Here is a 14429-nt window from a genome sequence, read left to right as displayed (position 1 = left end):
CTTACATAAGCATTGATATAATATGTTCCATTCATTTAATGGGTCTGCTTTACTTGGGATCAATAAGTCAATTTAGGCATATTTTTCTTTAATTTACTTGTTTTTGTGCTTATACACACAATGCACAAACATGCTTACTTTCAGGTTCTGATTTTTCTGTACCAAATTGTTTTTGTAGCATCTATTTTGTCTAAAACTCACTGTCAGGGAATAAAGGCTAGAAAGAGTGGCTCCCAGGCAACTTTGTGATTGAACACTAATAATCCACCTTCCTTCTATTTTTTTACAAAAATATATGTATTTCAGCCTTTTGACTAGTTGATTTTTAGGTTTTCTTTCATTCTAATATTTTTGTGTAAAATACAATATAAGAAAATCCACAACAGTGTCACCACAAATGAAAAGAAGCCGCAGGTAATCAAACAGCACTACAACAGAAAATCAACATGAAAAGTCAACATAAGCTGCGTAACATGTATGTGGAAAACCGCTAGTCTGCTTAGTAGACTGGCTATATTATATCACATGTTGCACTGATGGGCTATGGCTGGCCAAGATTTTAGGCAAGAGTCTTTTCCGGTCATTTGTGGGAATGCAAAAGATGGAATGAAGAAATCTTAGTGCAAAACAAAATTGGCAATTAATATGTTAAAATAATGTGATGCCACTGGTAACCTGTTATTTGGTGGTGGGGGGTAATAAGTGGTAACAATGGTATTTTTTAAAGCTGCAACAACTGTTTACACAATTTCTTTGTGCTACAAGTTATATATATTGTATTCTGAATGCAATCGTGATCTCTGCAAGGTTTGGGGCCATTTGTCTATCAAGTGTATTTAAGAAAAAAATAACACTAAAGGCAAACCTTAGTAAAGTGTTGTTATTTAAATAGTAAAGAATGAGTAATGGTAACAAACTGCTTTTTTGAAATAAAAAATGATTTTTAAAAAAACAAGCTCAGATGTAACATACATGCTTTAGTATGGACCTATAGCCCTTCCCCCTAAGATCCAAGCAGTTTTCCCTATGTGGCTATGGCTTCTCTGAGATACTGTATGAACTCAGGATGTCTCCAATCATGTCTCACCAAACAAGCTTGGATAAGTGAGAACAGGGACAAATCCACCAGTTATTGTAGTCATACCCAGCCATGTGCACTTGTTTATTTAGGTGCACATACTGGTCCCAAGCCTGGATAAATGGGGAGGGTTAAGGAAAGACCTGAGAAGCTACTTTGTAAAAAATGTTCCCAAGAAAATTCCATGCAAAGGTTCTCAAATGATTTCAATATGGTGCCCGATTGTGAGACCCTCCATCCAGAAAGTACCCAACAAGTGTCGGAGGAAGAGCAAGGACCTGTAGCAAGTAGCTCTGGCTTCTATGATGCACCTAGGACAGATCTAGTAGGAAACACAAATGCTGATGCTACCCATTGTGAAAGCAAGACCTGCACTGTAATCTGCACTGCACGTACAGTAAATACAGTGAATAATAACTTGGAATGTCAGAGGAATGAGCCAAGATAAATTGGACATTGCAAAATGAGAAACGATCAGATTGACAATTGACCTCCTTGGCATTAGTGAATTACACTCAACAAAGAATGGTTACTTTCAGTCCAAGGAATTTACCATTTATTTCTCAGGTCATGATAACATGCACAGGAACGGGGTGGCATTTATTGCAAGCAAGCAAATGGCCAAACCAGTGGAAGGCTTCTCCATAGTAAATGATTACATAATGACAACAGGAATTCACACCAAGCCCACCAACATTACTGTTGTTCAAGTTTATGCTCCAACGAACGATGCAACATTGCAAGAAATCAAGAATTTCTATGCCACTGTTGAAGATACATTGAAGACAATACCAGGAAAGGATATTATTTACTCACTTGGTGATTTTAATGCAAAAATAGGTTTCTAAAAAGAGGCAGAAATCACTAGCACTTTGGGCTGGGAGAAAAAAAATGACACTGGTGACTGAATGGCACAATTTTGCCAAGAAAATCAGTTTGAAGTCATGAATACATGATCTGAACAGCATAAGTGGCTGCTTATACACGTGGGCCTAGCCTAACAGACTATATTGCAATCAAAGTATGTCCTATGTAATCAGTGATGGACCAGCTCATTTCTTCCAGTTAAAACTTATCCAGGTGCAGACTGTGGTTCAAACCATGAACAGCTGGTAGCCAAGATCCGAGTCAAACTCTGTAACATCAAGAGGACAACATCAGTAAAAAAGTTCAATGTCACTAAATTCCCTTCAAATATGCCACTGAAGTTATACAGTGGTGCCTCGCTTAACGATTTTAATTGGTTCCAAAAAATTCATCGCTATGGGAAAAAATTGCTAAGCGAAATGCATTTTCCCATAGAGATGCAGTGAAAACTGGATAATCCATTCCAATGGGAACGGATTGCCGTCCTTAAGTGAAAATCGCCATAGGAAACATCGCTAAGCGAAACACGGTTCCCCCATTGGAATGCATTGAAACCTTTTCAATGCATTTCAATGGGGGGGGGGAAATCACCAAAAATTCAAAAAAGAGTCAGAACGAAGCCACATTTGGTTAACAAAGGGTTTATTAAGTGCACTAACGATTTCAAGCACTCTAAATCTTTTTTAAACAATTTAACACCTTTTAAAAATAGCGAAAACGGAGCTGTCAAAAACATTGCTAAGCGAAACAGGGGACCTAAACTGTCATAGCTAAGCGAAGCAAGGTCCCGAACATCGCTATGCGAAATTCCCCCATAGGAAACATCGCTAAACGGAGCGCAAGATCGCTCCAAAAAACTCATCGCTAAGCGAATACATCGTTAAATGAGGCAATCGCTAAGCGAGGCACCACTGTACATAGATTTGAAGTTCTGTTCGTTGCTGAGAAAATGCCTGAAGAACTATGGTAAGAAATTAAATCATCATCATTAAAACAGCAAATGATTATGTACTGTACAATGAAAGAAGGTAGAGAAAAAGTGTAGATGGCGCTTAGAGAATACCATCCAAATAGTCGAGAGGAGAAAGGCAGCTAAAGCAGTGGGTATCTGTGAAAAGATTGAATGCTGACTTTCCAAGGGCAGCAAGAAAAGATAACGTTTCAACATTTTTACCTCCAGATATAGTTCAGGCTTGATTTCATCTAGAACCCACTTGCTTGTCTTTCTGGCAATCTAAAATAATAAGATCTTGTCTTTGCACTAAATATTATGGGTGGTATTGAGTAGGTAGTGTTATTTTTTCATTATCTGCTGTCTGTGGAACGTAGTAAAATAACTGAAACTCCTGATAAATTAGTAATATGTTTAGAGAATAGGAAGCTTTGCCTTATTAACACTAGCAGATGAAGACTTATGCTGGGAAATATTCTCGCCTTGCTTCTTTTGTTAATGTGACTAATTGATACAGGAAGAAAATAACAATTTGCGGAGGTTATCATCTTCAGATCTTCCATCTCCTGCATTAGTGCAGTTTACCACAACACCAAACAAACAAACAAATCCTCTCCCATGGAAGGTCAGGCAGAAATGTTATATACAGGAGTACTTGCTAATCTGCTGCCACAGATATTGCTGAAATTGACATAGTAATTTCTTACTAGAAGTTGCACATCCTCAGCCTTGCTTCATGATGAATATTGGTTGTACCTACATAATTGTGACAGAAAATCAAGCTCCTTTCCAGTTCTGCAGTTCTAAGATTATTACACATGATAGTTCCAAGTACTGTTTCTGCAAGTTTGGACATAAATCCTACTTGTACCTATAGACAAGTTCTAGCACCATATGCCAGATTTTGGGTGCAGGGTGAATACATCAGGGTTCAATTGTGCAAAGCCTAAACACAATTTCTTAGTGATGCTGCAATGTTTTTTTATATAAGAATGGGATTGGTGCTCTTATTTTACTTGGTTCAACAAAAGATCATCCCAATTTTTTTGCCTGATTCAGATATGGTAGGATGATACAGAATGAGAAATGGAGGGGGAGAGAGAGTTGCCAATGAATGTAACCATTAAGGGCTTGAGGGCTATAAGACAGGTAGACAAAATCTAAAATTATATGAAGTGACATCTTCAGCAGGAGCATGTAATGTTGTCTTCTGCACTACCTATTACTACAGATGAATGTATACAAGCCTGGTTGTTCTGGGTTTTTCGGGCTCTTTGGCCATGTTCTGAAGGTTGTTCTTCCTGACGTTTCACCAGTCTCTGTGGCCGGCATTTTCAGAGGACAGCAACCAGAGCACAGGTTGCTGTCCTCTGAAGATGCTGGCCACAGAGACCGGCGAAACATCAGGAAGAACAACCTTCAGAACACGGCCAAAGAGCCCGAAAAACCCAGAACAACCATTAGATCCCGGCTGTGAAAGCCTTCGTGAATATATACAAGCCTGATTCTTAATTTTTCCAGAAGTAACTGTCAACATAACTGTTATGTTATGACGAGTGGGCACACCAAATAACATATCATCTGAGTTCCCATAAACTGACCAGCCAACAGAGACTGCTGTTGAGTCCTACAGCCACTGTAGAATTCTATGATGAATTTAAATTTCAGACACCCCCAAGCCATCACCTCAAGACTTTACATTCTTCATTCAGTGAAAACAAAGCTACATGAAATCTTCTACTGAATAAAATCTGTAAACCTTTGAAGTGCCACAGTGCTTTTTCTTGTTTTTGTTGCAACACACAGAGCAGCTTCTCCCTTGAAACAATAATAATTTGGAAACTAGAGAAATACACATACTGATTTCCTTCTGTGCAGGGCAAGTAATTAATTTGCATCTATCCACAATATTGGCAGGAACTAATTCTAATCAAGCCTGACTGTTCCCAAGTGGCCCACAGTAGCTTGCTCCCTACTGCTAGTGTAGCCATACCCTTAGCTAGAATTAGGACTTTGACCATCTTTCCTATCCCAAGTGTATTCTCTAATAAACACAAGCTTTCTCATTTTCTTAGAAGTATGGATGAGATTTCTTTACAAAAGAAGTGTGCTTTGATAATCATTCTGGGTTTCAAAGTGCTGAATCCACAAGATAATGTTTCCCCTGTACCACTGTATACTTACTCTCCAACAAAGAAATGGACTTGTCTATGACAGCTCACATTAAAATATAGCAGTTAGTTTGATTATTTTCATTTCTGTTTTGTTTTTGCCTGACATGCTAGCACAGACTAACATGGCCACCTCTTCTAAATATCCAACAAAGTAATCACAAGAAGCATTTTATTTCGAAAAAAAAAAAGAAAAACTCCACATGGTTATGTCAGAACCAATGGAGATTTCCTTCCTTCAAATATAAATCAATCTGACTAACAAAGATTGCCTAAAATCCTGTTGCGTGCACTCAGGATGCACATGATTTTGACTCATTCCATGTGAGCTGTGTGCACCCTGAAATTGCAAAAGGAAGTCTCTAATTAATCACTATCTGCCATTTACAATGATATCACTGACTGAGCAGGAGGAGCTGTGCAACAGGATGTTGGCCATTATGCAGATTGATGTTGACATTATCTAAACCTGTTTCATTTCATTTCTCCCCCAACCTCTCGTCTGCGGCCCGGTGCTGGTCCATGGGCTTGCCGGAACTGGGCCACAGAGACGGATCTCTGCCCCCCTGCCTGCATGCACGGCGGCCGTGTCATGCTCATGGTGGGTGTGTTGCACTCACGCAGAGGCGTACTGCGCTCACGCAGGAGGCGTGTCATGATTGCAGGGGGTGTCATGCTCAAGCAGGGGCATATCACACTCACGCATAGAGCCCACCCCCCCGCACATAGAGTCTGCCCCCCCAACCAGTCCATGGTCCCAAAAAGATTGGGGACCGCTGTTCCGCACTACTAGTGATATAGGGAGTGGAATCACAAGTGGAATCATGCACCTAGTATGGAAATGAAGGTGCAAAAGGGGGTGTATCAATTTTCTCATGCTCTAAACAGTGTGTGTTTGGGGGGGGGTCTGTAGCCTGAATTTCTTTGTTTTGGGATGTATAGCTTCACCAATAGCTTTTGACTTAAAACTAAAAATGTAGTCCTGTTCAGAAATTAGAGTTTGATGTAGCTACTAGCATAAGGTAAAGGTAAAAGTCCCACTTGACATTTTAGTCACTCGTGTCTGACTCTAGGGGGCGGTGCTCATCCCCGTTTCCAAGCCGTAGAGCCAGCGTTTGTCCGAAGACAGTTTCCATTGCCACGTGGCCAGCGCGGCTATACACGGAACGCTGTTTACCTTCCCACTGAGGTGGTAGCTATTTATCTACTCACATTTACATGCTTTCAAACTGCTAGGTTGGCGAGGAGCTGGGACAAAGCAACGGGAGCTCACTCCGTCGCGTGGATTCGATCTTACGACTGCTGGTCTTCTGACCCTGCAGCACACAAAGGCTTCTGCAGTTTAGCCCGCAGCACCACCACGTCCCTCTAACATACTACAGTATAATCTGCAGAGTTTTTTGATATGCAAAAGCCAAGTTGTGTGCCATAGAAAAAGGCAGTAGAATAGTATCTATATGACATTTTTGTTTCTTAAGTTGAAAAGACCTGAAAATAATTTAAACACTAAACACCTTTTGCATCCAAGCTGGGCTTTTAGATAGCTTTTTAAAATGGGGTTCTAACCTTGTAAATGTTTTTGAGAGTAAATCCTACTGAATCTGGTAGTACTTATTTAAGGCAGTGCTCTAAGAAAGGGTAGAACACTCTTGGATTCAGATATGGTTTTGCATTCAGATCGTTTCGCCCCCTTACAGTTCACATATATTTATCAGTTCTTCTCTGTTCTCTGTACTAGAACAGAATCTCTGTTATAATGAGATAATTCAAGGCAACCTTCAGCATAGCTCGATGTTTGAAAGTATATCAGTGGCAAGGACAGAACACTGAGTTACTAGCCTTTGTTCACACAGGTGCTTTTTGTAAGAGACATTGAAAAATAATTTTCAGCACATAGCACTGGTTTATGTAAAGGAGAAACCCCAGAGATTATTCTATTCATTTTCCGTTCGTTATTGTTAATTACATAAAGGGGGGGGGGAAGCTGCTGCAGACCCTCTTTGGGCCATAATTATGCTTATAACAAATGTTTTGAAAATTTATCTTTTCATTTGTGCTTCCTTTTTTCCCCTTCCAGTTGTGTCAACAGCTAGGGTGACTCCCATACCCATAGAAAATCTGACTCTCAATCTGAAGGCAGACCAAGCAACGAAGACTGCAAGAATCAACCACCTGAATTAAAAAACAAACCAGCTTGCACTGGGATATTTTCTGACCCCATGCCAATGTACTGAAGGCCTGCAGTAGAGTCAGGGTGAACTTTTTAGTTCCTGAACCCACTGAAAATTCCTGTGCACCCCCTCTTTGATTGGGGCCAACCTACTGAGAACCATAATATGTCAGTTCTGCTAATTGGGATCTTGTGTTTTCAAATACTTGCGTGGGATTTTCTTTTTCCTCAATGAATTCCATTGGCTGCATTGCAACAGCAGAAAACAAACTATTTATCTGAAGTATTTTTTGCAGTGTGGGGGGGACTGGCTGTTTTTTTAATTGTTAAAAAAACCCTGTCCATGGCAAGTGGTTGAAGTAGGGGTGCATTATTTACAACTATTTGGGTGATAAGGTTCTTAAATACTTCCCTTCTATATTTAGTTCTGTGTGGATTCGGCAACCCATTGAGCCCCTGGTGGACTAAAATGTCACACTTCGGTGCATGAGAGTTAAGTTGGAGCAAATTTTTTCCTGCTTGCTAATAGAAGTAGTCACCCACACTTTCAAAATTATATTATTCCCTTTTTTAAAAAAATCTTTTTATTATTATTATTTATAAAATCCATCCATGCTTATTTAACATCGTGTCACCTGAGTTCAGTTTGTAATCATTTGTTAATACAACTACAATACATATTAATCTTTTAATCTCTACAATGTGCTTCTAACCATTGATAAAACAAGTTCCATGTTTGATAATATTCTGTATTTTCCTTTCCTTTGATTTTCAGTGTCAGTCTATCCATTTCGGCGCAGTCCAATATCTTTTTAATTATTTCTTGATCTGTAGGTGTTTCTTCATTTTTCCAGTACAGTGGTGCCTCACATAACGATGTTAATTGGTTCCAAACAAAACATCATTATGTGAAAACATCGTTATGTGAAGCACCATTTCCCATAGGAATGCATTGGAAACCGGTTAATCCGTTCCAATAGGAATGGATTATCCGGTTTTTTCCCTCCCCCCGTGGCTTGGATCTGACCCACGGCGGCTAACTCAGCCATGGCTTGACTCCCTAGAGTCCAGCCATGGCTGGGGTAGCCGCCGTGGCTCGGATCCAAGCCGCGGGGGGAGGGTGGTGGGATTGGAATGCCTTTCAGGCATCCCGGGTTTGGATCCCACCCGCCGCCGGTTAGGGTAACCAGCGGCGGGTGGGATCCAAACCCGGGATGCCTGAAAGGCATCCCAATCCCACCACCCTCTCAGCCTGCCCCCACAGCTTGGATCCAAGCCGTGGGGGGTCGCTGGGAGCGGACACCCCCCCACCCTGCAGCCGCGGCTTGAAGCCTCCCCGCGCTGCTTTCCCCAGCCATTCTCGGACGTCCAGGCGTCCGAGAACGGCTCGGGTAGGCGGCCCGGGCAGGCTTCAAGCGGCGGCTGCAGGGTGGGGGGGTGTCCGGAAGGTTTCCAGGCTTTCACCTGGAAACCTTCCGGATACCCCCCCCTCTGTCCCCGCTGCTGGTAGCCTGCCCGGGCCGCCTACCCGAGCTGTTCTCGGACGTCCAGGCGTCCGAGAACAGCTCGGGTAGGCAGCCTGGGCAGGCTTCAAGCGGCGGCTGCAGGGTGGGGGGGGTGTCCGGAAGGTTTCCAGGCTTTCACCTGGAAACCTTCCGGATACCCCCCCCTCTGTCCCCGCTGCTGGTAGCCTGCCCGGGCCGCCTACCCCAGCCGTTCTCGGACGTCTAGGCGTCCGAGAACAGCTCGGGTAGGCGGCCCGGGCAGGCTTCAAGCGGCGGCTGCAGGGTGGGGGGGTGTCCGGAAGGTTTCCAGGCTTTCACCTGGAAACCTTCCGGATACCCCCCCCCCCTCTGTCCCCGCTGCTGGTAGCCTGCCCGGGCCGCCTACCCGAGCTGTTCTCGGACGTCCAGGCGTCCGAGAACAGCTCGGGTAGGCAGCCTGGGCAGGCTTCAAGCGGCGGCTGCAGGGTGGGGGGGTGTCCGGAAGGTTTCCAGGCTTTCACCTGGAAACCTTCCGGATACCCCCCCCTCTGTCCCCGCTGCTGGTAGCCTGCCCGGGCCGCCTACCCCAGCCGTTCTCGGACGTCCAGGCGTCCGAGAACGGCTCGGGTAGGCGGCCCGGGCAGGCTACCAGCTGGGGCTGGCTGACGCTTCGGAGGAGCCGCGGGGAGAGGCCTCCCCGCGGCCCCTCCGAAGCGCCGGCCAGCCGGCCGGCATTCTCGGGGCAGGCGCTTCGGAGCAGCCGCGGGAGAGGTCTCCCCGCAGCCGCTCCAAAGCGCCCGCCCGGAGAATGCCTGCAGGCTGGCCGGCGATTCAGAGCGGCTGCGGGGAGACCTCTCCCGCGGCTGCTCCGAAGCGCCGGCCAGCCAGCCGGCATTCTCAGGGCAGGCGCTTCGGAGCAGCCGCGGGAGAGGTCTCCCCGCAGCCGCTCCAAAGCGCCCGCCCGGAGAATGCCTGCAGGCTGGCCGGCGATTCAGAGCGGCTGCGGGGAGACCTCTCCCGCGGCTGCTCCGAAGCGCCGGCCAGCCAGCCGGCATTCTCAGGGCAGGCGCTTCGGAGCAGCCGCGGGAGAGGTCTCCCCGCAGCCGCTCCAAAGCGCCCGCCCGGAGAATGCCTGCAGGCTGGCCGGCGATTCAGAGCGGCTGCGGGGAGACCTCTCCCGCGGCCGCTCCGAAGCGCCCGCCGGGGGCCTATGGGGGAAACATCGCTATGCGAGTTTCCTCCATAGACTGCCTCGCTATACGAGGCAGTAGTTTCCCCCAGAAACCCCCTCGCTATGTGAATTCATCGTTAAACGAAGCATTCGCTAAGCGAGGCACCACTGTATTGTGCGAATATAATCCTTGCAGCTGTTAAAATATGCAGTATTAAATATACATTTTTAAGCAACATTTTCTGGTATTATACCTAATAGAAAAAGTTCTGGCTTAAAATCTACATGTTTTTCGATTATTTTAACAAGCTATATATGTATTCCCCCCCTTTCTTTCTTTCTTTCTTTCTTTCTTTCTTTCTTTCTTTCTTTCTTTCTTTCTTTCTTTCTTTCTTTCTTTCTTTCTTTCTTTCTTTCTTTCTTTCTTTCTTTCTTTCTTTCTTTCTTTCTTTCTTTCTTTCTTTCTTTCTTTCTTTCTTTTTTGCTTTATCACAGGTCCACCAAAGGTGATAATAAGTTCCAGGTTTTTTATGACATTTCTAGCATTTACTTGACCTACTAGAGTACATTTTAGCTAATCTATTGATGGTAAATGCCATCTATAAAACATTTTATATACATTTTCTTTATAAGATGTTGCCATTGTCATTTTATAGTTTCTAGACCACAGTTTTTGCCATTTTTCAAAGTCAATATTATATCCAAAAATGTTTGCCCATTGAACCATCATTTCTTTGACCTGTTCATCCTCCATTTTTCAATTTAAAAGAAATGTATATATTTTCCTAATTAATTTATCATCTGATGTTAACATTATTTGGTCAAATGTTGTCTGTTCTTTATAAAAATCATACATTTTTGAATCCCTTTAATATCTAGATTGTATTTGCATTATGGGCCACCACAATGCATCTAATCCCTGGTCTATAAGGTCTTGTTTCGGTTTGAATCTCCTATCTATATCTATCTGAATAAGTCAACAAAATTTCAAAATTCAGAAGACTGGGATGAACAAATGCTTCTATAGATGAAAGCCATCCTAGTATTTTTGTGTACCTTTATGTTTTTATTTTTTCCCATGTTATATACAAGAAACTTCTAATATAGTGCTTTTGGAAATACCTGTGGCTTTTAGTTTTTTGATACCATAAAAAGGCATGCCAACCCAACTGTAAATCATGCCCCTCCAAATACAAAAGTCTTTTGTTTTTCAGACTAATCCATTCTTTCAGCCACATTAGGACAGATGATTGGTAACATAAGGTCCAGTCCAGTAAACCAAAGCCTCCTTTTTCCTTGGATTCTTGCAGCATTTTCAATTTGATTCTGGCTTTCTTCCCTTGCCAAATAAAATTTAATATCGTCATGTTTAGATGATCAAAGTATTTCTTCTCTATTTTCACTGGCACAGTTTGAAACAGAAAGAGTAGTTTTGGCAAGATGTTCATTTTGATTGTTGCAATCCTTTCTAATAGTGATAGTTGTAGATTTTTCCATTTTTCTAGGTCCATTTTTATTTGGTTAAGTAGTTTTATATAATTATATTCTCTTATAGTTATGCATCTAGCAGTTAGATATATTCTGAGATATTTAACTTTTAAAACTATTTGTAGGTCTGATGTCTCTGAGAGTTGCTCGTTTTCTTGGTTTGGCTGTTAAATTTTTCACTATAACTTTAGTTTTTTTTTGTTTATCTTCAATCCTGCTACTTCTCCAAATTCATCAATTTTCTCCAGTAGTCTCAATGTTGTTTCCAACGTATCTTCCAAAATAAACACCAAGTCCTCTGTGAATGCTTGTAATTTGTAATTCTTGTCCTGTATTTTGGTGCCTTTGATTTCTGGATCATTCCTCACATTCCTATTTAATACTTCCAAAGTTAATAATAATAACTAAGGGGAGAGTGGACATCCCTGTCTAGTGCTTTTTTAATAGTAATATTATCCATCAATTCACCATTTACAATTAGTGTACTTTAGTTATTTGTTCATTATCGATTGTTTCAATTACGTTTGTGAAGTTTTTGCCAAAATCCATAGCTTTTATTTGCTGTATCATAAATTGCCAATTCATATTATCAAATGCTTTTTGGGCATCCAGAAAGATTGATGTCGTTTGTTTCTCCATATGCACCTCACAGTATTCTAATATGTTTACAATCATCCTTAGGTTGTACCTTAGTTGTCTTTTTGGCAAAATCCATTTTGGTCTGAATGGATGAACTCCATTAAAAAATTCAGTCTTTCCACTATAATTACTGCAAAGATTTTATAGTCCACATTCTATAATGATATTGGTCTAAAAAATTTTAAATGTGTAGAGTCCATATCTTCTTTTGGCATTAGGGTGATATATGCCTCTAGCCATGTCTTGGGTATTTTAGCTTCTAACAGAACTTTGTTTTAGACCTCTTTTATTGGTAGGCTTAATATATCTTGGAAGGATTTATAAAATTCCACTGGTAATCCATCTGGTCCTGTGGTCTTATATTTTTTTTTGTTTTTTAATGGCTTCTATTAATTCCATCATTGTTATTTTCTCATTTAGAGACTTTTAATGTTTTCTGGTACTTTAGGGAGGTTTGCTTTTTTGATATATCATATTGTTTTTTCAAGGGAAAATTCTTGGATATCATACAGATTACCATAATATTCTTTAGTTATTTTTTTATTTTCTCTTTTTGATATTGTAATTCACCATTTTCATCGTGTAGCTTCCTTATTAATCTTTTTTGTTTTCCTTTTTTCAGTCTATCGGATAGCCATCTTCCAGGTTTGTTGGCATTCTCAAAGAAATTTTGTCTAGCCCTTTTAACTTGTTGAGCTAATTCTTCTGATTCTATTAAGTTTAATTTATGTTTCACTATCTCCATCTGGTTTTTAAGGTGTGGGTTGTAGCAGAAGTATGGAAACCACTGGAAATGTTGAGTAGTCAGGAATAATACAGTGGTGCCTCGCATTACGACATTAGTTCATTCCAGCAAAATCACTGTAGAACTAAAACGTTGTAATGTGAAAAGAAAAAATCCATTGAAACGCATTAAAACCCATTTAATGCATTCCAAAGGGCTGTGAACTCACTGTCCAGCGAAGATCCTCCTGCCCTGAAGGACACACTCATTAGGCCCATTAGGAAGAAACCTAGTTTGGCGGCGGACGAAATTGGCAACTACAGGCCCGTCGCCAATGTTTCCTTCCTTAGCAAGGTAGTCGAGAGGGTGGTGGCCGACCAGCTTCAGGCGCTCTTGGAAGAAACAGATGCCCTGGATCCATTCCAGTCTGGCTTCAGGCCGCGCCACGGCACAGAAACGGCTTTGGTCGCCCTGTGTGATGACCTACTGAGGGAGGCCGACAGGGGTAAAGTGTCCCTGTTGGTCCTCCTCGACATCTCAGCGGCCTTTGATACCATTGACCACGGTATCCTCCTGGGGAGGCTCTCCGAGTTGGGAATAGGTGGCCTGGCATTGTCCTGGCTCCGTTCCTTCTTGGAGGACCGTCCCCAGAGAGTCCAGCTTGGGGAGAGGGTCTCGGCCCCGTGGAGCCTCAATTGTGGGGTTCCACAGGGGTCGATTATCTCCCCAATGCTATTTAACATATATATGAGGCCGCTGGGTGGGGTCATCAGGGGGTGTGGAGCTTCGTGCCACCAGTATGCGGACGACACGCAGCTCTACATCTCCTTTTTGCCAACCGCAGGAGAAGCCGTCCTGTGCCTCCAGCGCTGCCTGGGGACTATACTGGAGTGGATGCAGGAGAACGGGCTCAGGCTGAACCCGGACAAGACGGAAGTGCTGAGGGTGGGCCCCCCCACAGTCGGGGATTTGGGTAACTCCCTCTCTTTTGGGGGGGTGACTCTCCCTGCTAGGGATGGGGTACGCAGCTTGGGGATCCATCTGGACCCGGTGCTCTCCATGGAGTCACAGGTGGCATCGGTGGTCCGCACCGCCTTTTTTCACCTTAGGCGGATAGCCCAGCTGCGGCCCTACCTGGAAGTGGGGGCGCTCACCACCTTAGTACACGCGCTCGTAATCTCAAGATTAGACCACTGTAATGCGCTCTACGTGGGGCTTCCTTTGAGGCTGCTGCGGAAATTACAGGTGGTGCAGAATGCGGCAGCCAGATTACTTAGTGGAGTGAAAAAATTCCAACATATTTCGCCCACTCTGGCCGCATTGCATTGGCTGCCCATCAGGTTCCGCATCGACTTCAAAGTGCTAATGCTTACGTATAAAGCCCTAAACGGTTTAGGGCCTCGATACCTGGCGGAACGCCTACTCCCACCAAGTTCTACCCGGATCACACGGGCGAGCCAGGAGGTGAGGCTGAGGAGCCTAACCCCGAGGGAGGCCCGGAAAGAGAAAACAAGAAATAGGGCCTTCTCGGCGGTGGCTCCTCGCCTGTGGAATAACTTACCTCCTGACATTCGCGGAGCTCCCTCGCTGGGCACTTTCAAGAATCTATTAAAGACCTGGATGTTTCGGCAGGCCTTCTCATAAAACTACTTTTTGATTCTCTTATCTCTTTATCGTCTTTTTTC

This window comes from Pogona vitticeps, chromosome 1 (assembly GCF_051106095.1).
Source record: "Pogona vitticeps strain Pit_001003342236 chromosome 1, PviZW2.1, whole genome shotgun sequence".
Taxonomy (NCBI): domain Eukaryota; kingdom Metazoa; phylum Chordata; class Lepidosauria; order Squamata; family Agamidae; genus Pogona; species Pogona vitticeps.
The sequence above is the reverse complement of the archived record's forward strand: the minus strand, read 5'-3'. Positions refer to the sequence as shown.